General features: G+C 44.1%; 1 protein-coding gene across 2 annotated transcripts in view; it reads left to right on the top strand.

The window, feature by feature from the left end:
* MAN1C1 (mannosidase alpha class 1C member 1) overlaps positions 1-13,896 on the top strand; it is a 71,606-nt gene that overhangs the window by 2,370 nt on the left and 55,340 nt on the right. The window contains exon 1 of one of the 2 annotated variants that reach the window (XM_059729522.1): positions 10,979-10,999. The exons of the other annotated variant lie outside the window; for it this stretch is intronic. The gene's annotated coding sequence lies outside the window, so the exon portion shown is untranslated. Of the gene's footprint in view, positions 1-10,978; positions 11,000-13,896 lie in introns of those variants that run through there. 2 annotated transcript variants of the gene reach the window in all.

Raw genomic sequence — 13,896 nt, 5'->3', positions numbered from 1 at the left:
CTGCGTATCCGCTGGGTTACATGGGTGTAACCGGGGACAGGATTTGGCCGAGTGCCCCTAGTTTGTGTGTAAAGCCTGGCAAGCTTGCAAATGTTGCGGTGCGATCTGTGACCTAGTTAACCGGGAGCTGTAGATCCAGCATAGCGGGAGAATTTATCGCATCTTTTTTTGCGGTGACGGGTAACAAACGTGGAGCAAATCTCAGTAGGGCAGAAGATGCCAATGAGTAACACTCGTAGATTTAATTAAGCAGAGTATTAATTTCCTGGGTTTGCTGCTTAGCTAAAGCCGTAGGCGGCCAGCATGTACTCGTACAGCCTCAGGTTGAACAGAGAAAGAAATAAAAGGATGATATTGGAGTTGATGAGCCCTCCATGTAGCCCACCTTTTACGGACATGCTGCTTTAGAGCTCTCCTGTGCTGCTGATATTTGTCAGTCCTTAAAACCAAAAGCTGCAATACTGGGAGCGTTCCAGCTCCACTGCCAGGCAGGCAGACGCAACACACCCAGAGGTGCTAGGTTTCTTTGTGATCCTGGGAGTGATTGAACCCGTCCTCTCGCTCTATGCTTCAGGGTATCAAAATATCTTGTTCTTTCATGCGCTAGAAGTTAAGGATTTTTGTATGTGTTGAGACCCCGCAGGCAGGCTCCCAGTTTCCCTGGAACAACATGATGTGAGCACACAGCTCAGCATCGATTCCCTTTCAAAACAAACACACACAAAAAACACACGTTTTTTTTAAACGTTACTGGGACTAGATCATTTATCTGCGTTTAATATTTAATATGGGATTAATATTTAGCAGCCTGAATGTATTCAGACCTGCCTGCTTATAATGCATCCATAATTAGCACTAGATGGCAAAGTTAGATTTTCAGGGATCAAAATTCATACATATTAGTTTTGTGCCCAGTGGTAATTACTCTTTGAACAGAGCATTTAATCGTGCAAAGTGCCCAGACTCATTTCCCCCCCACCCCAGTCTTTCATTATGAAGCTAGACGATGGAGCAGAATGTACAAAACAGGAAGGGGATTGTGCACGGAGGAAGAGATAACTTGTCTTATTTTTGAGAAATGGCAAAGCCACAAGGAAACAAGAAAGGGGAAAAGATAAAACCCAGTACAAAAGAGGGTAACATGGGCCAGAGGAAACTAGCAAAGTCGTCAGCAATATCCTTTAAGTGCTAAGTGTGGCATTCTGGGCCCCATGCTCTTAATTGCTGCTCATTTGGTTGTGCAAGGTAGCTGCATGGCGAGTGTGTTAAAGAGTGATATGCTTTAGCAGTAGGTAATTCTCTGTCCTCCAAGAATTTCAAGCCCCATAATTTACTCAGATTTACTCCAAATTGTCTGCCATTCAAGGCTCTTTCTTCCCCCCACCACCAGGTTGTTCTTGCATTACACGGAGCTCATTTTCCAGGGTGCAGGGATGACGGGTATGAACAGGGCTTGAAGAATGCATGGTGTCGTATGTGAAAAACCTGGGACGTGATGTGGGACCAGGGATGCTGTTTTAGTTGGGAATACAAGGTGTCCTTCCCAAGCAGCTCAGGGAAGAGGATGCAGAAGTCTACCGGCAGACTGTTTCTGGATCTCTGCTCTGGACTTCACTCTTCAGCTTTGGTATCGTGGTCCAGTGAGCTGGAAATTCACTCCTACCTGCTTTGGCTGCTAGAAGCCAGGCTTATCTCCTTGTCTGTGCCCCCTCAGAGCCTGGTGACACTTGGACCAGGAAGGAGGGTGTGTTCCAGCCTCCCCGCTGCACTGAGCTGATGCGTTTGGAAGGTACTTTCCACCACAGTCTTTTCAGCCGCTTTTAACTGTCAGTATGTTTCTGTTTCCTGGGTGAAACTGGCCCAAGTGGTATCATTTTTACTGTGCTGTGTTTGGGACACGTCAGAGTACTAGCAGAGGCACCAAACGCTTGTGCAGATAAAAGAGCTAAGATGGATTTGGCTCCTTTTGCTTGCAGCATTGGAATTATGTAAACAGTAATTCTCACTAACTGGAGTTTTGACTGCCGAGCTGAAATAGGATGCAGACTACTGTTGATGTCACTAATTAAAAGAAGTAATTGCAGTACTGCAGCGAACTTAGTTGACTAGTATGTTTTTTCCAATTAATGCAGTGAAGTAAAAGTTGGTAGAGTGGGCAGATGCCTCATGTTCTGCTTTCTGCATTTAAATTCCAAAGCCAATGAAGTCAATTTTTCCCCCTCCAAGAAGAAAGCACGTGCCTTGCACAGACTGCTAACTGCAAAAGGCCAATGGTCATCTAGAGAATTACCTGGGATGTGCTGCTGTGTGTTACTTTTGACAGCATGGTACAGGAGGAGCTCTGACCTTTTGGAGAAAACTGCAATAAAAAACAAATGACAGCACCCCTAACTCTGCATGTTAAGCAACCGAAAGGGCTTGGGATAATTCATCTCCTAAACCGGTCTTTGAAAAACACATTAATTGTATAATTGATCAAGCGTGGCCTCGGGGAATAGCTGATTTTTAAAATATGCCAAATACTAGCGATTGATATTCAAAAATCCAAATGTGCCTGGACTCGAAATAGGGTTGTAAAAACGACACAGTGGGATTCCATCTTTCTTCTGTCAACAGTTCCTACCCCAGGTTGGCTCAGTGACAAGCCCAAAATCTTTGCCCCTCCCTCCCCTTCCCAACGGCCACGACTGCAAAACTCCCTGTGATCACTGGAACACGCAAGCTGTGCGGTCTCAGCCTCTTGCATCATAACCAGTAATAAAGTTTTTGCAGCTGGAGCTCAACTGACAGTTTGGTTGATGGATGAGGCAAAATCGAACGCAGCCTGCTCTCCTGGTGCTGCCTGCGCTCTGTGGGGCTAATGAGGGAGAAAGCGGTGGGAAGATGACCAGTGGAAAAGAAACAGCAGCGTTCCTCAGTCTTCTGGAGCTGAGTAGGGCAACACTGCTAGTGCTTCAGCCCAGGCAGGAATAAGGGTCTAGAGCAGCAGTTCTCAATCCTTTTTGTACCAGGACCCATTTGTGAACATCAGTGGCCAGTCCTGACCTAGTGCCCCTCACTCTGGACCTGCTGCCCCCAGGCTCTCAGTGTGTGGGGCATGGGGGGCCCCACGCAGCCCCTCGCTGGCTGGAGCTCTGCCTGCCTGCAAGGTAAAAGCCACAGTTTCCCACACTTTTTTTCTCCTTTAAAAGAGATTCCCTTTTTCAAGTTTGTACACGACCCTTTCATATATTTTTTGTGACCCACTTTTGGGTCACGACCCACAGGTTGAGAGAGGCTGACCTAGAGAAACTGGCTCTAAACCAGCGTGAAACTGCCTTCACTGGCACCTGTGCAAAATGCAGACAGCAAAACAAGCATCCTAAACAAGGAAGATTTGCTGGTTTTGTAATTAAGGAAGGTGGCATTAATAACATAGGAAAAAGCAAGTTTTAAGTGAGGTTCCAAGGCCTGACTTGAAAGAGGGGCGCTAGGTAAGAGCAAAGATCGGAACCTGGGAGCTCCTCGTTCTTAGTCCTGTGCTGGGACTCTGCTTCTCTCTGACGTGTTTGGTTTCCTTTTATTGGCAGTAGTTAAAATCTCTTTATGTTGTAGCCTTTTTAATCATGATTTCTGCTCTTGTCCCCACCTTCATGTACTGCACCCTGCTGTCTTGTGTGTTTTAACATGGCTCTAACAGCACATTTACTTTGACTCTCCAGATTCTGATCATTAAAAGTCCAAGGATTGTTGCCATCAGAGAAAACATTCTTCCTTTGGTCGCAGTCCTCAGGGGTATGTAGGTGTCTAAATACCTTTGAGCATCTGGGCCTTTGTGACTGAGAGTGAGAATCTATCTCATCCTCTGATATTTTCAGTAATTGCGGTTGAATGAACCACTGCAGGTGGTGGTTAGGAAGGTAGATCTGCGTCTACTTTAAATGTAGCCGCCCGGATGGTTTGTCTCCACTAAACAATTTTGAGGAAATAGGAACCCTATATTAGGTACTGAACTCTAGCTAACAGTCAGAGTTGCGTGCCTAGTTCCCTTAGGTGCTTTGGAAAACCCATGGGCAACTGGTGCTGCCTTAGTCAGGGGGGGCATGTGCCCCCTCCTTTCCCCTCCCCCCATGACCAGTCCCGCTGACTTGGGGAGAAGGGTCCCCCCGGGTGATCCTGTGACAGCCGATCACTGCATTTACTGCAGCTGCTTCTGGGGGCAAGCACTGGTCGATCGCTGCAACAAGTGCAGCAATTGGCCAGCACTTGTGGGGGGGCACTGGTGTTCCCGCCTGCCCGTTGCCTAAGCGGTGAGTGTGGCCAATCAGGGGGTGCACATGCACCCCCTACACATCACCACTGGGAAAATCCTACCTGATAATTCTGTTGTGGATTAAATAGAAGAGGCTTGTTATGGGCAGCTGCTGGGGAAGTGCCCTGTATTGTCCCTTTAATCTGTTCCACAATCCTGACATCTGCTGGGAGGAGAATTCACTTCTGAGACTCAATGCAGTCTTGGATGCCTGGAAATTTAACACCAATTAACTGAATGAAGGGCTCAAATCAATTGTTAACATTAGGTTACACTTGGCCCACTAGTAAAATGCTGTGTATTTCCATTATCCACCAGAGTCTAGTCATCTTTCGTCTCCATCTTGCCCCTCTCCCTCAGTGTCCTTCTATGCAGAGCCAAGCAACAGGCCTAATTTGGGGGTAGCACACATCAGATGTCCTGCACACATTTCCAGCTTGATGAGTTGTCTGGTGCCAGTGGAAGCTCTAGCTGGAAGTAGGCTCTTCCAAACCCATCTCTCAGGCTTGGGTTCTCAGAAGATTTCAGATCTTATGTGCTGGTCTGATATTGCATGAGTGTTTTATGAGCGAGAGAGGCTGGTAGCTGATGGTGAAGAAGACTGTTCTAGTAAAGCACTCCTTATACTGAAACGGAATGAAAATCTGTCTCACTATATTGTGATCAAACCATAATTCCATTTCAAGGGGGAAAAATATCTTGCTTTTGAGAAGACTCCACTGCAATGTGGAGTGCTAGACAGCTGGCTGGAATTTTCCTTTACACTGTACTGTCTTTACTCTTGCATTTATTTACTGAACCCATGAAAAAGGGCACTATATAGTAAATTCCCCTGAATGGTGCATCCAGTATATTTTGTGCTTCACTAGTCCCTGGTGGATTCATGCAAACAAAATTAGGCCTAACCTGTCTGAAGCTGTGAATGCCTCATTTGGCTGTAGGGTACATGGCTAATTACCTCTATAGGACAAAAATACTTGTAGTCAATGCACAGACACAGAAAATATTTTCCCTCTATAGCCTGTTTTGCAGGATGCTGTGCTCTAAAGATGCTAAAGATAGAGCAGTGCCCAGTACTCCTGCTATAGTCAAGGGTATTTCAGAATTTCAAGGTATTGTAGCTTGTCAGTAAACATTTGCTCATTGCTGTAAAAGCTGAACACTGAGAGCACTCATTTCAAAGCAACTACATTTGGTGTAAGGCTGGTTTATAAGCTGCTGCTTAAAGACAATGCACTATTCACACAAAAGCAAAATTGCTAGAACATGGACCTCTCCAGACAGATTACAGATAATGACTGAACACAAACCCTGGACATGGGTAAATGCGTTTCCAGGACACACACAAGCCTGTTATGCATAAGGACCTACATATTGCTGAATTAGTTCAGTAAATACATGGAGCTTCATCAGGTTGCCTCAGCTATAAAGGCGAGGACTGTGGAGCAGTGGAGTTAGATGGGAGCTAGAGCTTGTCTGTAACCTACTCTCATGATTTTAATCAGTTGTTCTTGCACTGCATGTATAATGGCACACATTTGCTGCTACATGAGATTTTAACCGCCTGACAATCTCCCTACACAAAATATTTATAGGTTCTTGATTAATTTGATAATCAACAATTAAATCCGCCCCTGCATGGGAGAATTGTTTCCGAGCTTGCTGTTCTTCATTTGATCCTTTGCTGGAGTTTACAAGATGTTGCCAAACATTCTTCTTAGCCTTTATGGCTTTGTTTGAATCATTAGATATATAATAAAATAAAATGAGGTTGCCTTAAAATAAAGGAATAGAGGGGGTGGTGGGAAGAATGAAGCTGTATCTTGCAGTTTCAGATGGGTCTGTACTTTATTTCTAAAAGGAAAATTTACCACTTGGACAGGGAGGCAAATCTTGTTTGGGGTGTTTCCCCCTTTTTAAATTTATGAGTGATGACTTGAGCAAAAGTGTCTTAAATTGGGAATTGTAGAAAGACTGTTTGGTGTGTGGAGTCAACATGCATTTGCGGTTGTTGCCTCTCTACAGTATCCCCATAGCTATTATGGTTTATCTATGACACAATATTTTGGAAGGGCTCCAAAGGAGCTGTCATGGCCTGGTGTGTCAGTGATCTGTTCATAATGGGAGTGCATTGTGTATGATGGTCCCAACACAAATGCAGTAAAGCAAGCACAGCAGGAGCACAGGGAGACTGGGTAATAACCATCTCCTATTAATGCTAGGTTTTTAAAAGTGTTAGTCATTAGACTGTTACCCATTTATTAGAGATACAGTATGAATTGGAACAGAAGATTTCATTCTGAATTCTACTCCTGCCTACAGATTCCCTGTGTGGTCTTAGGCAACAGACAGAGGGACACTGTTGGATAAATATTGCCCAATGCTTCAGATTTTTTTACAAAAAAAAAAAAAGGGGGGGGGTTTCTATAATCTGGTAATGCACATATTTTGATTTATTTTTAAAACTGGGGGAAAAAATTCCGTTGCACTGGTTAACCTAGATCTTGAAATGTTTTCCTACTGTATGCAGACCAGAAAGCAAAGTGGGGTAAATAATCCATTTTCATTATACGCATTGAAATAAAGGTACAAAACAAATAGCGAAGGTGGTGAAAGGTTGTACAGAAATCTAGGTTTGATCAATCAGGAGTGTTCAGGACATAGATTTTTAAAGACTTTTATCAGATTTTTAGTCTTAATTTTTCTGTGGGCTTATCTGTAAAAGGGGTACAGTTTGTGCTTGGCTAATTCCATTAGCTGGAAACTAATGTTTCCAAAGTGCTTTATTCTTTGGGGAGCTATACAAGTACAAATTGTTTGTTGAGATTGTCCTGAAGCAAAAGCCCCTTTGCTGGGTCCCTATCCCGTGCAGTGTGTTTGAGTTTTCTCCATTGATTCAAATGGAATTCAAGGAAGGAGAAGATCCTTGAAGGAAAGAAAAAACAAAACAACCCCCCCCCTGTTTTCTCACTTATTTATTTGGGCTAATTATTTTGCTGGCTGTGATTTACCTGGGAGCCAGGAATGAACTGGTTCTAAGCCTGCCTCTGATACTTCCGCTCTGTGGGTTTGGACTTGTCACTTGATCTCTGTTCCTCAACGGACCAAGTGGTAGGTCGGGTATAATCAAAAAAGTTTTGGGAGGAATAACTTGGGCAAAGGCTTTGAAAGCAATGCCTAGCACTAATTAGTGGTTTACATTTCAAATGACTGTTCAAATGCCAGCTGCTCTTAAGAGCTCTCTGTTCGGCGTTGTCGGAAGTGTCGGTGCCGTAAGGGTCGGATGCTGTTTGGTACACAGTCGGTGAGTCGACTTCAATTGATTCCAGTGGCAGAATGGCAGAGCCCTAAATCCTTGTTTGTGCTGAGAATTGGAACCGTGTTAATATCTTTCCAGGAGCAGCGTATAAAACAGGGATCTTGCTCTGGTTGCATTAACACAATTTCCCTGGCCAGTCGAGAAAGTGCATAGCCATGTACTGTACTTTGGGAAGTAAGAAGAAGATAATCGTGCATTAGTGCTTACTTATCCTGCACTTACCTTGAAACCCTCCCACTCTGTGTGCAAGCAGGCCAGCTAGCAGATAAAAAGCCTTCACTGGAAATAATGAGGTCTCTGGTTCCTTTTCCAGAGCCTTCATCTTGCATTGCAGTGCTGATCGTCCTGAGCTTGTGAGCACAGCTGCCTTCTGGGGTTATGAAAATAGGTTACTTTTCACAGGTGGTAATGTACTAGCTTCACCTAAGCACCAGAGCTTATTTTCTGATGCTTCTTTAGAAGTTGTTTTCCGGCAGTGAAATCAAAATAGGATTTCCTACTTTCTGAATGCTGCAATGACTTTGAACCAAATCTTCATTAGAAATCTGTTCCGAGTCTCTTCTGGTTCCATGAAAATCAGTTACTCCTCCTCTTCCTCCAGTATGGATCTTTCCTGGGTATACAGGTAGCCGAGTCTAATTCTGTATTTTTAAAAGTGTTTACTCACATAGGGGAAAAAATCTAGATGCCTTTCTTTTCCTTCCATTTGTTGTTCTCTGGTTTTCCAAGACTAAAGGAAAAACCTCTAACAGTGAGATTTAATTGAGTGTGAAATAGATTTCTACAGGAAGTCATGGGAGTTTCTTGCATGGGATGTTTAAAGCTAGTGTAAACCAAACAGTAGAAGAGGTACAGAGAGGGGCAGGTCTGTACTGACAATGGACAATGTGTGAGTAGATCTTTTCTGCCTCTAATTTCTAGGAATCCTTAGGTTTCTTTTGCTTGGCTTATGTACATCTCTAAATTGCCTTTCATAGCTTTACTCTTTTAGCAGTTCATTAATCTTGGTAGTGTGATGACCATCTAATGTAGTGTTGGAATTATGCCAGGGCCAAGCCCTAGTACCTCCCATGATTGGAGGTCAGACTAAATGAAAGCAAACCCCCCTTCATTCTGGCAGCCACATTCTGACTGTTCTAACATCCAGTCTGGGAACTTCATATTTTATTAAAGATCCAGTATTTGAAAGCTGATTTCTCTGATTTATTGTTGACCAAGATACTCCTAGAGGAGTCTATCAGTTTCTGGCTAATAAATTCTTACTGTGCTCCAGGAGTTTCATGTTTTCCTTGAGTACCAACTCAGACAGTGCACAATGGAAAGGTTGCAGGATAGATAATTCCTGGCTCTGTTACTAAATGGTATCTGTGATAAACTAGTGGATCAATCCCTGAAGACTGGCTAATCTTTGAGAATTGCTCCTTCACCCTCTGGAAGTTGGCATCGCAAGCAACTTTTGACAGGGAGTGGACAGCCATCCTCCAGTCCTTCACTTCAAGCAAAGACAGATGAGCCAACAAGATGGTATCAAGCTAATGGTCCTCCTCCAGATCATTTATTTTAAGCCATCCAGGGCTGGGCTGAAGCACGATGTAGACAACTGGTTCCCCTACATTTATTCTGGACCAGCCTTTGCTCTCCTCTCCAGCCTTTGGACTGTGGGGGAGGCAGCTTCACTACAGATGCTTTCTTCCTTTTCTGCTCCTCTCCACATGAAGCAGGAGTAAAGGGGGGAGAACTTGTTCTCCATCTTCTCTCTCTTAATTTCTTTCCTTAACTAGCCCGCCAGGTTACAGCTCTGTTCTTTATGATGCCAGCCCTGGTGCTATGTTGGTGTCAGAAGAAACCTGAACTTTTCTAGGAATCCAACAAGGATAGTCGTGTTCATGGGCCTGCTCTTGTGCCATTGTGTTTGGGGCGGGGTTCAAAACAAAAAACCCCCCCAAAAACTTTTGAAATATTACTGGTTGAGCCAGAGCCCTTTGGGCTGTCCAGCCAATTCTTTCTGGTTTTATTCCACATTGGTATCATGGGTAGCAATGCTGCCGTGGAGCCAGGGATCACTGGGGTACATTAAATTACTGTTCCCTGTCTTAGTTGTGTATGGATTCATTTGGGCTCAGCTAAGGTGGTGTTACTCGCTTGTCTCAGGATGGCTAAATGGCAGGCATATGAATAGAGGTTTCATGGTCCATGTTCTGTCTTTCTTGGCACTTGGATTCAATATCCAGAGAGTGTTTCTGCCGTGATTCCGCATCTGAGACTGAGGAACCACAAGTCTTTTCCATTCTTGGATTTCTTCCTGCGGCATGTCCCTTCTGTAACTAATCTTTTGGATGCATCCTACAGGCTGTTGAGTAGTTGGACCCAATGGGTTCTGGAAGGCATTTTTCCTACCTTTTGGTTAAGGAAAAAGAATTCTAGGCATCTTCCTCTGTCCTTGCAGTGTGCCCCTGTGTGTTAAGTTATTGCTATACCATCCTTTGAAATATCCCTTGAGATGCTGCTTCTCCAGAAGTGAAAAATCTGCAACGATGGTTATAATGTAGCTCTGAAAAATCATATGGCAAAATACTTGTGTATCTCCTCACCACTGTTCTTTAAAATTTGTGGGTGTTTGGTGAGGGGAGAGCGTTGTGGGCTCAGCCCTTAAGTAATCGCGCTCTGCGATTCATGTGGAGTGTTGCTATCTTAGAGGTTTTGTTTTATTCTTTATTCATTGAAGGCTAAAGAACACCACTTGCTGAACATGCTTGGAAGAAGCTGGTTGAAGTGTCAGATCCCCTTAAGTCAGCCTACAGCTGCATCACAGGGCCAAAAATCTTAAGAGCCAGAGGAATTTCCTGCCTGACTTCTACTGGTACAAGACCCAGGAGTGAGAATTTTTTTTTTTCAAGATTGTATTTTCAGAGAAGCACAATTATAAAGAAGGTACATCTTTATTCAAGGCTTGCCAGCATAAAAGACTAGCAGCTCAGAAGAGAGGAGGTATTATGAAGCAACATAATCGGAAACACTCAAAGAATCTAAATAATGAAGCAGCCTCTGAAGTTTAGTGCTCTCCTTTGGTGTCTGTCTCAGACCTTGTGCTTGTACAGCCCCCCGGCAATAGCTATAAAAGGGTTGTTTTATGGAGCTGCAGTGTTTTGCAAACATCTTCTAATTTGCAAGTACGTCAGCAAAATAAGTTTATGAAGTGAAGCCCCATGTAATGTTCGGGATGTAAAGTTAATGATTTGTAGCGTTCTGCAGATGTCAGGAGAAATATTTCTTTTGTGGATAGGACCTTTGCACTTCAAACACCAGCCCATCCAAGGATTTCTGAAACCTCTGGTGAATTCCAGCACAGTTTGGGATACTTCAATGCTGTGTTTCCATACAATGTAAAGGTATGGGTTTTGTTGGTATTTTTGTTGGTGTTTGGCATGACTTCACATTGCGTGTCTGTGTGTAAGTGAGCACACAGTAACTTCTCCAAACATTTTCCTTACTTTGGTGATTTCCCGACTTCCTGGACCCAATGGCCTTTGTCAGACCTTAAAAATTACTTATTCTTGCATCCTCACTGAAGTGTGGGGAGGAGGATAGAGGACTGGTGTTATCTGTGGCCTACCACTTGGGGAGCCTTAAGGTGTAGATAACAAACTTTGTAAACTTGAGAAAATACTTCTCAGTTTATTAATTTGGGAATTCTGTTTTGTATATTAAATACCTAGGAGCAGTGAACCCAAATCCATAGGACTCCAGCACTTCCTGTTCCAATTTTTGCTGTCCGTGTGAGTGGATGAAAGAAGACCAGGTTCTGAAAGAACCAGAAATCCAGGTTCTTTGCTAATGTTTTCATTACATAGAAGTTGCTGAAATAATAGTTATTTTTTTCATCCATTCAGTAGTAATAATCGGAGGAGAGCTAATAATTACCCTGGTGGTTTTAAATTAATTTCTCATGAATTCATACGCTGTTACATTCCTTTTCCTTCTTAAGTCTTTCGAGCTTCCCCCTCTCATTCGTATTCTGCATATTTGCCAGAGCAAAATCTCCCACTTTATCTGCATCACCGACTCTGTAGTTAGCTCTGATCCTAGAAACTGACCCCAGTGCTTGCAGTGGGCAAAATTACTGCTGGAGGACCAATCTGCAAAAGAAATCAGTCTTCAAGTTTAATAAGATTGCTTCTTCCAGGCCTCTGTCGCTCCGAGCAAATTGGGAATGCACTCAGCCTCTTGTGAAAGTTTGTTATTTTGTTTTTATAAACCTCGAGACCTCAAGTACTTGAGCAGTCGCAAGAGGGAATAAACTCGAGCAGCTGAGCAGAGCCATCCTCTCTTTTATTTCTAGTGGCTGTTGTGCTGGATCAGTTGTGGTTGTAGACTGGAACATCATCTGCTAGATCAGTTCTAGAAGTGTGGAACACATCTTTGCCTTCCTCTTTCTGGTGTCAGGAGAGACCTAGAACAATTGTCCAAAGCTTCAGCTGTGGGACCTCAGGGAGTCTAAATCACAAGGGAGGAAAATGATGGTAAAAGCACTCTCTGCTTGGCATTAGATTCACAAATTCATTCCCCCCAAAATAGGGCTGTCAGTTTTTTGCAATCTACCATTTCATTAAGAAACTTTAACTGCAAAATTAACTGCTTTGCTGAGATGTTTCCTACTTTAGATGCAGATGGACCCAGCTGGGACTTAATGCCTGATGTAGCCCCACTTAAAGACTCATTCCCCCTCCCCCCCCTTTTGGCATGGTTAAATCCAGTTGCATTAGGAATTTAATTAGGAGTGAGTTTAATTGTGTTTTGAGACATTCTTTCTTGCATTCAGCTTTCCTAGCAGGGGACTGCATGTCAGACGGACTCTTGGGTCCTGTGTCTGTCTCTGTCACTCTGCTCATGACCTTGTTGCTGTGGGCTCCTGTTCTCTCTTTGTAAAATGGGAATAATGCATGTCTTTGCCTTGAATGCGGTGGGGCTTCATTCATTACAGATGGCCCTTGTTAAGATTGGCAACAAGCGGTATTACTCTTGTATTCACTTGTCTACTCATCTGGAAAACGGGGATGTTTGGCTGCTTTGCTGGAGGCAGTGATGTAAGCCATTAACATGAGCTTCAAAGTGTTTTGTGGACCTCGGATGAAAGGTGCTGTGTGCGCTAGGGAACGTAGCACGGCTGCAGCAGCTTGTGATTTCACAGCTGTCACCGTGTTGTACATTTTACCCACTCGGTGTCACTACCACTTCCACGAACCTTCTCTACAGAAGCACACACCCTGGTTGCTGGTATGAGAAGAAAATCTCTCCTAGCAGTTAGCAGCACAGGGTGTGGACAACAACCATGCGTTTCTGTTGCAGCCTAAAACAGAGGTCAGGGAAACCAGGCCCATCCGCTAGCTCGTTGCAGTGGTGTTGGTTGTAGAGTTGGTTTGCCCCAAGTGCGAACCGCAAGTCAAGAGTGTGGTGCACGCCCTGCTTTCATTTTCTTTGCTAAATTAAACTGTAAACTCGCCCATTCAAAGTTTCTGTTCCTTTTGTTGGTCTCTCCTGGCCTCATTTGGGGCTTGCTTCAATAGAAGGAAGCCAAAAATAACAATAAGTGGTGGAGCGAAAGCCACCAACCTTAGTTCCTTGAAAATGAATTCCGCTACAAAAGTCCTAGGTAGAAAACTCCCCCGCCCACCTCTTGTTTGAACACTGCTTTATTACATTAACTTGGCAGATAAAGATACATGTAGCAAATTATTTACAGTATCTGCCTAATGTCTAATAATTGAAGTATCAGCCAACCTATTTACACTGTGGCAGATTTGGCAGAGTTTCAATTTCAGCTCTGCAAGCTGTTACCAAGGGCTCGCGCACAGGGAAACGGTTGTAGACACGGGCCGACAACCGAGCCTGAAAACGCCAGCCTGTGCTCAGCGCTGAAGGAAGAATCGGATGGATCGTCACAGATGGAACCGCTCAGGAAAACCTCAACTGTGTTACGCTGAGTGGGCTTCTCAGAGCTGTGCTGCAGTTCAGTTGTGAGGAATTGGGCTTGAGACGGGAATTGCTGGGTGAAATACTGTAACCTGTGCTATGTAGGAAGGTTGAAGCTGTGACCTTAAAATCTGTGCATTGCAGCTCTGCTCCAGGGCGTTAACGTGTGTAGATGAATTGTTTGAGCAGGGCTGTATTGCACCCCTAACATGACATGGCTTTAATCCACGTGTTCCCAGTTAGGCATCTGGATCCAGTTTTACTGGGCTCCTGCCCCTGCACCACGTGGGTTCAGCTGCAAATTAAGTGGGTCTGG

Source organism: Alligator mississippiensis, chromosome 6, assembly GCF_030867095.1.
Source record: "Alligator mississippiensis isolate rAllMis1 chromosome 6, rAllMis1, whole genome shotgun sequence".
NCBI lineage: Eukaryota > Metazoa > Chordata > Crocodylia > Alligatoridae > Alligator > Alligator mississippiensis.
Note: the sequence above shows the minus strand (reverse complement) of the source record. Positions and strands in the feature narration are given on the sequence as shown.